A 12,163-nucleotide genomic window follows, 5' to 3' on the forward strand; every position below is an offset into this window, starting at 1 on the left:
TAATGCATTTGGGTGGCAAAAATATGAATGCAATCTATACACTAGGGGGAGAACCTCTGGGGAAATCTAGGATTGAAAAGGACCTGGGGGTCCTAGTAGATGATAGACACAGCAATGACATGCAATGCCAAGCTGCTGCTAACAAAGCAAACAGAATATTGGCATGCATTAAAAATTGTATTAACTCCAGGGATAAAGTGATAATTCTCCCTCTCTACAAGACTGGTCCGGCCGCACCTAGAGTATGCTGTCCAGTTCCGGGCACCAGTCCTCAGGAAGGATGTACTGGAAATGGAACGAGTACAAAGAAGGGCAACAAAGGTAATAGAGGGTCTGGAGGGTATCAGTGGAAAGGTTGTGAGCACTGAACTTATTCTCTCTGGAGAAGAGACGCTTGAGAGGGGATATGATTTCAATTTACAAACACCGTACCAGTGACCCCCAAATAGGGATAAAACTTTTTTGCGGAAGGGAGTTTAACAAGATACGTGGCCACTCATTAAAATTAGAAGAAAAGAGGTTTAACCATAAACTACGTAGAGGGTTCCTTACTGTAAGAGCGGTAAGCATGTGTAATTCCCTTCCCCAGGCGGTGGTGTCAGCGGGGGGGCATCGATTGTTTCAAAAAACTATTAGATAAACACCTGAACGACCACAGCATACAAGGATATACAAGGTAATACTGACTTATAATCACACACACAGGTTGGACTTGATGCACTTATTTTCAACCTCACCTACTATGTAACTATGTCAGCCACCCATTGCTTTCAATGGGGCTGGAGCCCACAGCTAATCACTGGGAACCCCCTTTGGGTCTTGTGCATGTAATCGGTAAAGGCCTCATTTGGAAGTCTGAATGGAGCCTAATGGACAAAACACAAAAAGAGATAGCTTCAGGTGTCTGTCCAAACTACAACTCAAAAAATTTTGCAACTGAAACATTTTTGAAGTCATAGTTTACACGGAGACCTGAAGCTTTCCCTTTTTGTGTTTTATACATTATGCTCCATTCAGACTTGCGAGCAGATATAAAAGACCCAAATGAATGTAGTTCTGTGATTATTAATATACGGTATCCTTACATATATTTTTTGCAATGTAGGTAAGGTAGGTGCCTGACTATGGCTTTGTATCAGCCTCTTGCAGTCCCTGTATAGCAGGGCTTAGAGAGGGGGAAGGAGAAGAATATGCTGATAGGAGAAAAACAACAGAGTGATGAGCTCATCAATGTACTGCTTCTCCTTTTACTGTCAGATGGAGAAGAGACCAGTAAGAGAAAGTGAAACTGCAACAGAGCAAGATCAGGTCCCCATCCCTGCTAAGCAGGACTGTGCTTTGTGGCAAAACTGTTTAAGTCTCAGGACTGGGTGGACAAGTAATGCAGCCCTTACACATGTATTTGATTCGTAGATTTAGCTTTCTCCTTAATAACTAAGCTCAAAAATTGATTGACTGTCCTATTTTGTTTTTCCAGTGAGGAAACCTAGCTTTTGGGGAATACATAATAGAAGTGGATTCCTATCCACCTACAAGTTTGTATTTATTTGCCCTCAATAAATCTCTCTGTTAAAAAGGCCAGCGAACCAACGATCTGAGTCATAATGTCATCTTTCCATTGCAGAGGAGGAAATAAGGAAAGGTCATTCTCAGAATCCCAGCAAATTATTAATCTAAAAGCCAGAACAATTTGGACTCCTACTGCAAAAGCAAAATGGAGACAAAACTCAACTGTTAACTTTTTGACTTTTTTCTTGCCTTAGGAAACAAAGGTATCCCTATTGGTCAAAACTACTTAATGAGTTTAAAGATGTACTATTTCCAGATGGTAGACTTATTTTGCAGTGGTTTGGCTGGAGCTGGGACTTTACAAACTGTTCACCTTTTATATTCACTTATAAATTGCTTTGCATATGAATTCTATCTAAAGACCAGTAAGCAGGGTAGATATCGTTTCTCGAAGGTGTTTTTGAATCACAAAGCCAGAAATATAGAATGACACTGAAAGCAGAAATAGGAACAAGTTTGGATCATTGTCGGCTGCTGCTGAAAGCTGAAAACATGATGATAAAGCAGAACGAAGGCAGACTGAGGGAAATGTACAGGGAGGCTTTGAGGACAACTGGAGTCTACTGCCTAGGGTACCATAAATGTAAGGAATTCCCCTGGAGCGTCTAATAAAGTCAATTATATGCAAATGCTTCATGATTTCATTTTAAATGAACATGAATAGAGTGTGATGAGTTTATGTGGAATGTAATTTCTCCAGGACAAGGTCATCTAGAGCCCAGGATGAACATGCCAAATTGTGCCACCCCCCCTCCTGCAAGATGTATAAGCATCATGTGTCAGAGAAAATCCCCTTCCTCAAAAAACAAATATTAATCTGTATGTTCATCCCCCTGGGCAAAAATTTGCCCTCCTCCCAGTACAAATCTGTCCCCTGCTGAAATCCCCCTCCCAGCACAAATTTTTCCCCCTACCCCCTCCCCAGTTCAAATTCCCTCTTTCTGTTTATTCTCCCAGCAAAAACCTCCCACCCCCACAAAAAAAAAAAATCCCCCTCCTATCACAAATCCTCTACCCCTCAAATCTCCCCTCCAAGCACAAATCCTTTCCCCCTACTCCAAATCCTCCCCTTCAAACACAGATTCTTCTCCCCCAATCCCCCATCCTATCACATATCTCCCACAAATTTCCCATCCTATCAAAAATACCTCCAAATTGTCCCTACTAGCACAAATCCCCCCCCCCCCCCCCCAAAAATATATTCCCTCTACCATATTAGTTTTATAGCACAAACTCCTCAAATCCCCCTCCTAGCACAAATCCTCGTCCCCCATCCCCCCTCCCAACACAAATCCCCCCAAATCACCACCAAATTTACCCTCCTAAAAGAATTCTTACTTCTTGCCACTCCCCAAATTCCCCTTCTCAAAACAAACCCCCTACCCAATCTCCTTGTGGTGCCCCCCCACCTCACATGATACCACAGTGCCCAGGGCTGCCGCCCCTCCTGCCCACCACTTGTCCCGCCCTGAGTACAAGTACAGGTAAGAGGTCATATCCTACCTTGGCAAGCCTTAAAAAAACACTCAACTAAGCATTTTTTGTATATGTAATACTCTGTTCACTCAAATTTACCCATAAAGCAAAACATTTTATTTAGTTTTGGATAGAATGGAGATTGATTAAAATGCCTGTCAGGTTTTTATTGCTGTCTGTGTCCCCCTTAAAGCGGAGTTTCAGGCAAAAATGTAACTCTGTTTGAAACCAAGATACACCACACCCCTAATACATTAAAGGAAAATACAGCGCTGTGTAAAATATAGGTATAAACAGCAGCCAACACAGCTATAGACCCAAGCAGTAAATGTGAATATGAAAGTGTAGTGCTATAAACCTAAATAAACACTAACTTAAAAATAATGAAACCAGTGTTAGAATCCCAATATCAAGGGATATAGAGACAAAAATAAATACATCCTAAAATAATCAAGGGATATACGTAGACATGATATAGTCATACCCTGTGCAAAATATATATTACAGTATATATGTGCATGCTAGTGATACAAATTTATAGATAGGAAAGAGGTAACCAGTTTGAATTAAAGTGCCAATATACACAACAACATTTTTTTTTAAATAAAGGCGGCAGTCATATGTTAGTAAAAACTAATATATGTTAAAGTCCAAAGATGTAAAGGAAATCCTCGAACACCAGGACCAGTATTCATAAACATCAACGCTTTAGGGGAGACTAGGATAGTAAGGGAGCCACCACCAAGGATCTTAGGAGGCTTACCAGATGATGGTGACTTGGGGAGGCTTATACCACCCAAGTCGCAAAGGCTTTTAAACCAGCTGGCTGGAGGGGTACATCTCCTTGGACAGCCACAATGGATCCTAGATCAGGACAGCAGCTTGGTACGATCACAGACATGCCCCAATGGGCGGCCCCAAACCAATGTTCACATACCATGTTAAAAGTCATCAAGGGTGTATACAAGAACAAAAAGCGGTATATGAAGTGGGTCCACCCGATGCGTTTCTGCTAAAAAACATCATCTGGCAACTTTGCACTAAACTTTCCTGGACATAATTCCTAAATCCCCATCCAAGTTTAATCTCCCTCAAATAAACAAAACAAAGCAATGGACTGGTTTCTGTTTCTGAGTGACTGGGATGGATGTCTGACTGGGCAGGGTGACGGGTGAACCACTACACACAGCAACCCTTAAGGGGGCATGGCTGCAAACAGAAAGCTAGCTTATTGCATTACTGGTGTGGTGGCCACTCCTCATTTTCACTATGTCACAGATGAGTAGGTTTGGAGTAGGATTTCCAAACTCCCTTGATGTAATAAGACATTTCTTATTTGCCCTATGTAAATCAGAAATATTTTTTCCTATTAAAACAGAATTAAACTGTATCTGAGCATCAGAAACTGAAAAAGCTGTTTAATTAATTTTTAATATTCAAAACAAATTACTGATCCAGCCATGTCCCCATGCCCTAATTTGTTTGAAAATAAATTACTTTGAAACCCCCCCACACCTTTCTTGAGTGAGGGCACATTATTTGTGTAGTGTTTACTTCCTGGAGTCCCTCTGCCCTTAGCTAAGGCATGCAGGCAAGAGGGTATGCTTGGTTGATAAATCTCCTCATACCCTCCTACAGATGAAATAAAAACAAATACCATGAAGACTTCTGGAATGTATGACATCATTTTGGCCTGGGCCAGAGTCTGGGGAGCAATTGAAGCAATGTAAAAAAGAAAATGTTTAACCACTTAAGCCCCGGAAGGATTTGCCCCCTTCCTGACCAGGCCATTTTTTGAGATACGGCACTGCACCACTTTAACTGACAATTGCGCGGTCATGCCACGATGTACCCAAACAAAATGAATGTCCTTTTGGGGTACCCAGAGGATGTCATTTATAATGAAACGATCACCGGTATAGCTACGTACACACGCTGCGGCACTTGCACGATCGCTGCTTGAAGCTCACAAGGATTTGATCTGTTTAATCTGTTGATTGTGACATGATCATAGCTTGGACTTTTATGTAAGTGTACTGCTTAATAAACGGGATGTTGAGACAGTATCACACTATGTGGAGTCCTTTTGTTTCCTAAACATTCTGATATCGAGGCTTCCTACACTGCATCTTGCATCCTGAGTTGCTGTGAACCTCCTGGTGTATACCATCCACAGCCATAAGAGAGGAATGTCCGGACTTCTTTCTCAGTGGATCAGAGATCCAACCAAGAGCTGTGTGACCTCTCTGAGTAAGAGGGGTCGCTGGCTTTCCAGTAAGCCTCCATTTTTGTTATGGTGATGGGAGTCACGCCTTCAGGTGTATGATCGTCATTTCCAAACAAATTTCCAAACTTCTTCCATGAGACTTTCTTTGATGGAATCCAGCTTTATATGAATTTTTTGTTTGCACAATTGCACTTTATTCACATGTGATGTAATTTAGCATACGTAAACTAAAATAAGTAAAGAACCGCGCTATGTGCATAAATGTGAAAAACCTAAAATAAGTGAATCGTGAGTGACCAAATTTGAAAAAAATCCTGCTGCTAAACACTATAACCTCGATATAAGGCAAAGATCAAATACATAACAATCAGTGTAGCGCTGGACATAAATAATGTGACTAGTGACTAAAAATTAGTGCACACTCTCTAATGTTACCAACATATGATGCCAAGATAAACAATATAAATACACATAGACTATTTTTCAAGGCCTATATCTAAATATGATACATGTGAAATTCTCATATGTGATATTCCTTACAAGTGTGGAAGGAATATCACATATGAGAATTTCACATGTATCATATTTAGATATAGGCCTTGAAAAATAGTCTATGTGTATTTATATTGTTTATCTTGGCATCATATGTTGGTAACATTAGAGAGTGTGCACTAATTTTTAGTCACTAGTCACATTATTTATGTCCAGCGCTACACTGATTGTTATGAATTTAGCATACGTGCCTTCAAGCTTTATTCACAGTAATTATTGTTTATATACTGTTGATTATCTGCACATTCGTATATTTTGATATTTGTCTGTATTCGCACAAATGCACTTTATTGTTTAGCGCTGCAGCCTTTTTACATAGGTTGAAAAGTGTGTACAGTTTAATTGACCAGCAACTGGCCCAAGCTGGGGAAGGAGTTAAGTGTTTTAGCTTAGTTCCCTGGCATTGGGTCCTAGCCAGCCCACTTATGCTATAAAAAGAGGGAACAGTTAAGGTCTGATGTGCACGGAGATGTGCACTTGCTAATAGAAATTCTCGAGTGACAACTAGAGGTTCTCTAACTTGCTCGCGTATCCGCACACATGCGCATTAGCGTGAGTGTGCATGAATATTTGGCGCTCTTTTGTTTGTTTAAAGTGGCTCCATAGACCAGAAGATTGCTGAGTGGTCGTCAGCTTCTACCATCTGTTACCTGATCCTGTGTCTGTTCCTTTGTATACCTGGCCTGTTTGACTCTGCTCGTTCCTGCTACCTTATTGCTGACCCGTCTTGTGACTCGATTTTGCCTTTTGCCTACCATTCTGGTGCCTTCTCTGCTCACCTGATACCGACCCTGGCTTATCCCTGACCCTGCTCTGGTCCGATTCTGTACCTCTGCTGCTTGGCTGTTACTGACTTCTGCCTGCCTGATCATCCGGGATCCTGCATCTGCCTGCTCTCCAGCTTGGTTGCTGCCCGCTGTTCTGCATCTGTTGCTGTGTACCTGCACCTGCCAGTCCACCATTCTGTCTGCTGCTCTGCACCGGTTGGCGTGTATCCGCATCTGCCAGTCCACGAGCCTGTCTGCTACTTGGCACCTGCTACAAATACCTTCCGACCAGGGTCTCCAACCAGGCACCCATGCCACTCTGTGCACTGTTACATCCTGTCACCACCTTCAGGAGAAACAGAACAGGAGGTGTAAGTGAAAGCCCTCCTGTCAGCTCGAACTTAACCAGATATGCGACAGTCTGAGGCTGCTGGAGTGGGAACGAGAATGTGACCATCTGTGAGTTTAAGTGTTGCAGGCTCTTTGTGGAGCTGCTGAAGGAACCAAAAATACCGGAGGACATTCAAGCAATGGACAGTGCCATAATAGGGTCTCACCTCATGGAGGTACACCTGGGCCACTACATTATCCCAGTTAGCATCAGGGAAAGGACATACAGAACTGTATGCAGCATCATGTTCAGTAAAGTTATATTAACCATTATGAGCCTGGTCTGAAGTTACTCAAAGGGGTGCATGTTGGTTCTGGCATATTCCAAATATACTATAAACTACTACAAAATGTTAAATAAGCAAGAAAAGAAACGGAGTGTAGTTTTTAGGGGCAACCAAGTGAAGGAATAGGCTACAAGCATCAAAACGTTAAGCATGGTACCTGGTAAGATTACAGGTCCTTCAGTAGCGAAGGGGTTGGCTCCCTCCCTAGTAGTCGGTCATGAGGTACAGAAAGAAAAGGGTTAAATGGGAGCATGCATGAGGTCTACACTAGGTGCAGGACTCCATTTTGTTACTGGGAGTGAGGTAACAGAGGTAGGCTGGACTGGTGGAGTGGGCGCAGGCTCAGCACGTCCCTCCTAACATACAAGCTACAGTGTGTAGTGACATGGGACAGGTCGCTTTTCACAGGAACTCGGCACTTTATTGCTGCACACAGTGAAGGCTCATCTCTAAGTCAGGGAACTGCCTTAATGTTAGTTTCTTCAACTGAAGAATTAAAAATAGTTAATGTTGATTGACAGAATTCACTTCTGCTTTAATCGCTTCTGGTTCGCCCAACGCATATATACTGCGGTACAATATTTTGTGTGCACGATCTGCGGCGCGCCGCTGGAGCTCCACTCCCGCTGTGATTGGACACAGCAGGAGCCAAATAGCGGGTTCGGCGGCCGCAATGTGTATTGGTGTCACTGGTCCCCAAAAAGTGTCACTTAGTGTCAGATTTGTCTGCCACAATGTCGCAGTCCCGCTAAAAATCGCTGATAAGAATACATGGATCAGCGAACTATCAATACACAATGAAGAGAAATACAGACAATATGATCTCATAATTGTCAAAATATAGAATATTATAGAACATTACCAGTAAAAACAATAAAAAAAATTAAAAAGTCCAAAAATCTATCCCATAGTTTGTAGACGCTATAACTATTGCGCAAACCAATCAATATACGTTTATTGGGATTTTTTTTTACCAAAAACATGTAGCAGAATACATATTGGCCTAAAATAATGAAAACACCCTCAGGGATCTGGGTGTGCCACACCTAATGAAATATTGCCCCAACTAGTGCTTCATTTGCTTCAAATAAATGCTTCTCAATTGCTCAACATGCCAGCCAACCCAGATCTTTGAAGGCTCATTTGGCTGGTAACCAGGTATAGACGATCTGTATCTGAATACTAAATGTGGTTTATGCTCACCATGACCATCACTACGTTCTTTTTTTTTGGTAGTCAAATTTTTCCTCCAAGATTTAGTATTCAGTCCTTTCAAATGTGTATTATTAAAGGCTTACAAAAATAGGTGATTTTCTATGCTATGACGGTATACATTCTATGGATTTCTACAAATCCCAGAATTACCTGCGTCCTAATCCTACTAAAATAATTTGTTTTAACCAAAATACAATCTTCTCTGCATCATTATGTACCTCAACATAAATCTGATCCTGATTACACTTAATTTGAATTTTTTGTGCAAAAATGTTGACACTGTGAAAGGTCATGATACTAGTATATTTAATACATTACATTTGAATCCCTTGAAAATACCCTATATAAATCAATAGGAACTGATCTAAACAAGTAATTTGATATCTTGAAATGGCAAGTATGGTAAAACCTTGGTTTGAAAGTAACTTGGTTTAAGAGCGGTTTGCAAGACAAGCAAAATTTTTAAATAATTTTTTACTTGATATACAAGCGATGTCTTGATATACAAGTAGTGTCATGTCACAACTGAGTATAAAAGAGAAGACAGGCGCCTCTAAGTGTATCAATATGGTTACATTTAATGAAGGTACAACATTTAGAAACTTACATGGTTGATGATTAAAACAGGCATATCTAAGTATGTGGGTAAAGATGTCCACATAGACCATCCTCCTCACTGCCTTTGATGTCGTCCCTTCTAAGCTGCGCTCCACGAACGGTTCAAGCCTCGCTTTCATATCGCTCTACTTCAGGGTAGTCTTCCTGGTTACGATTGCAGACAACTTTACCCCGGATGCCTGCATACTTAGATGTGCCTCTTTTAATCATCAATCTTGTGAGTTGCTAAACGTTGTACCTTCGTTAAAAGTAACCATATTTCTACACTTTTTTATACTCTGTAGCTCCTGCTGGATTTTGCTTCTAATCCCCTTGCGGAGGCTTTTTTTTTTGTGGATGGACATTTTATGGTTACACAACCCATCACATTGCTATGATCTTTTTATATGAACTATAAACTGAAGGACCTATGAATAAATGGTTGTGGAATGAATCATTTGAGTTTCCATTATTTCTTATGGGGAAATTCGCTTTGCTATACAAGTGCTTTGGATTACAAGCATGTTTCTGGAACGAATTATGCTCGCAATCCAAGGTTTTACTGTATCTAAAAAATACATCATTGGCCAAAGCCACCTAAAAGATGATGCTCAGGTGGTACCCTGTCCCCATCAGAGTTGTAAAATTGGGGGTTTCCATCTGAAGGCAGCATGATGCATACAGTATATTTTCAGATGATCCCAAGGGTAGGCTTATTTCTCAGGATTATGAATAATGACAAATGAATGAGTATCTTAAATGGCACTTAAAACTGTTGGAACAAACATGGCAACCCTGGATACAATACAACTCCATTAAATGACCTATTTATCAGGCATATGGCTATGGAGTTAATTGACTCCTTTCTATTCTTTTCCTTTTTCCTTTCCACCTGTTCTTGTTTTTATTTTTATTTTCATTGACTACTTGTTTACAAGTGACTTGTCTTAAAATAAATAGCTTGAGCTGATATGTAAGCTCACCACTTGAGTTTGGATCTACCTACGCAATGTTTCTTGTTTAAGTCAGAGATTTGGGTTGTCAGGCTAGTGACCGCTAAGTAGCTATGGCAAATAGGACTTAATATTTGCCATGGCAACACCCAATTATAAGCTACAAGTTTAGAACTAGGACTGGGCAAGTTTTTATAACCATAGTTTGTCAGTCAAAACAACATTCTCTATTTTGACACTTATGAGATCATTTTGTCTGTATTTCTCTTCATTGTGTATTGATATCTCACTGATCCATGTATTCTTATGCATACATTGTTTCAAACTGACCTCTTATTTCGTCCCTAAAATGAATAAAAAAGATTGCAATCTAAATTAGATGTAAACACAGTAACTAAAATCTCATATAATCCTCCTGTTAATATAGTTTCAAAAGTCACTTTCAGTTTTTTTAAAATCTACTGATTTTTGTTTTTAAATAAGACCGGGTGATCTTGCCATTAAGGTTCTTGCTCAGGCAACCTTTGTTTTTGGATTACAATATTCTGTCTCTGTCTGTTAATTATGCTCCTCTGCTGTTAACCTGTTACATGGGCTTCCGGTGAAGACTATAGGCGGCCATGCCAGGTATGGTCCACTGCTGTCACCATCATGAAATCTGCCAAAATCAGTGATATGTCATGTAGAGTTCATGTAGACACAAGGGGTTTGATTTACTAAAAGCAAATAGGCTTTTCATTTTGTAAGGGCATTTTCCCCAGGCTTAGTGAATGTAGTGAGGATTAATTTTGCAAAGATTACCCAATCACTTGCAAGGAAAAAAAAAAATGTTTGCTTGCACATTATTGGTTGATGGAAGTCAGTAGAGCTTCATCTCATTTATTAAGCTTAGGTTAAATTCCCTTGCGAAGTGAATAACCTATTTGCCTTGGTAAATCAACCCCAAAGTATCTGCAGAGAGGCTACACTGAGTTTTAGTGGAGTGTCCTCTGCTCTCATTTAGCCGTCCTCGAGGCCTCACTCTCACTGACACCACCAGAACACCTTGTATGAGAACATCCGGCAGACGTGCAAGAAATATACACACCACCCTTTAAAAGGATAGGCAGATTGTGTTGGCAGATTAAAGTCACAAAAATAACAAAGCAGGTTAGTACATAAAAAATCAGTGCACATGAACACAACAGTGAAGGGTACAGTGTACTCCGCAGAGCTAAAGTCAAACCCAGCTTATGCTGTAATAAAAGGAGCATAAACAGTAGCTCTCCGCATAAGAGATTTCACCTCAAGTGACCATACAGAATTACAAAGAGATGACTTGAGAGCTCTCAGACAAAGGGTCTAGGCTTAAGCCTTCATTTTTTAACTCTGTCCCATTAACCCAGTTCTGCCCCTAGGAAAGGAGTGACTTAGGAATGTCTTTATGGTGATCTTCTTCTGGCTACTATATTGGGGCCCTTTAAAACAGTTGGTGCACAAGGTGATGAAGATGGATCAGAGAGTGGCGTTCAACGGCAGTCTAGTATATAGATTGGGTTCAGTAGATACATAAACTCCTTTATTGCAGCAATGCAGAAAGTGGGGCAAGCCCAAAGGTAGCAGTAGGGGTATAACAGGCTAGAATATTATGCATCAATGGGAGTCAGGTGGAAAGCAGATCAAGGTCAGCGTTCTGGAGTACTAATGGCCTTTTGCTGTACGTATGGCTTTGATGGCCATGGTTTAGTGATGGATGCAGCAGCAGGTGTGATGAATTGCTTGATGAAGAATGTCAGTGGAAAGGAAATGGCTCATAATAAGTTTAGGCTAGAGAAAAGGTTAACAGGTCAGGTCAAAGACCTTCCCACTGAATTCTTCTTTAACCACTTGCCGCCCACCATATAGCAAAATGACGGCGACAAAGTGGTTTCAACACCCTGACCGGACTCATATGACATGATCAGGATATTAAGCTGCTGCGCGCCCCCGGGGGCACGCATGGCGCGATCGTTGTTGCGGTGTGTCAGTCTGACACACCGCAACTCCGATCTAGGTAGAGTCTCTGACGGAGACTCTTTACCATGTGATCAGCTGTGTCCAATCACGGCTGATCACGATGTAAATAGGAAGAGCCGGTGATCGGCTTTTCCT

Source organism: Aquarana catesbeiana, linkage group LG06 (genome assembly GCF_042186555.1).
Source record: "Aquarana catesbeiana isolate 2022-GZ linkage group LG06, ASM4218655v1, whole genome shotgun sequence".
Classification (NCBI taxonomy): Eukaryota; Metazoa; Chordata; class Amphibia; order Anura; family Ranidae; genus Aquarana; species Aquarana catesbeiana.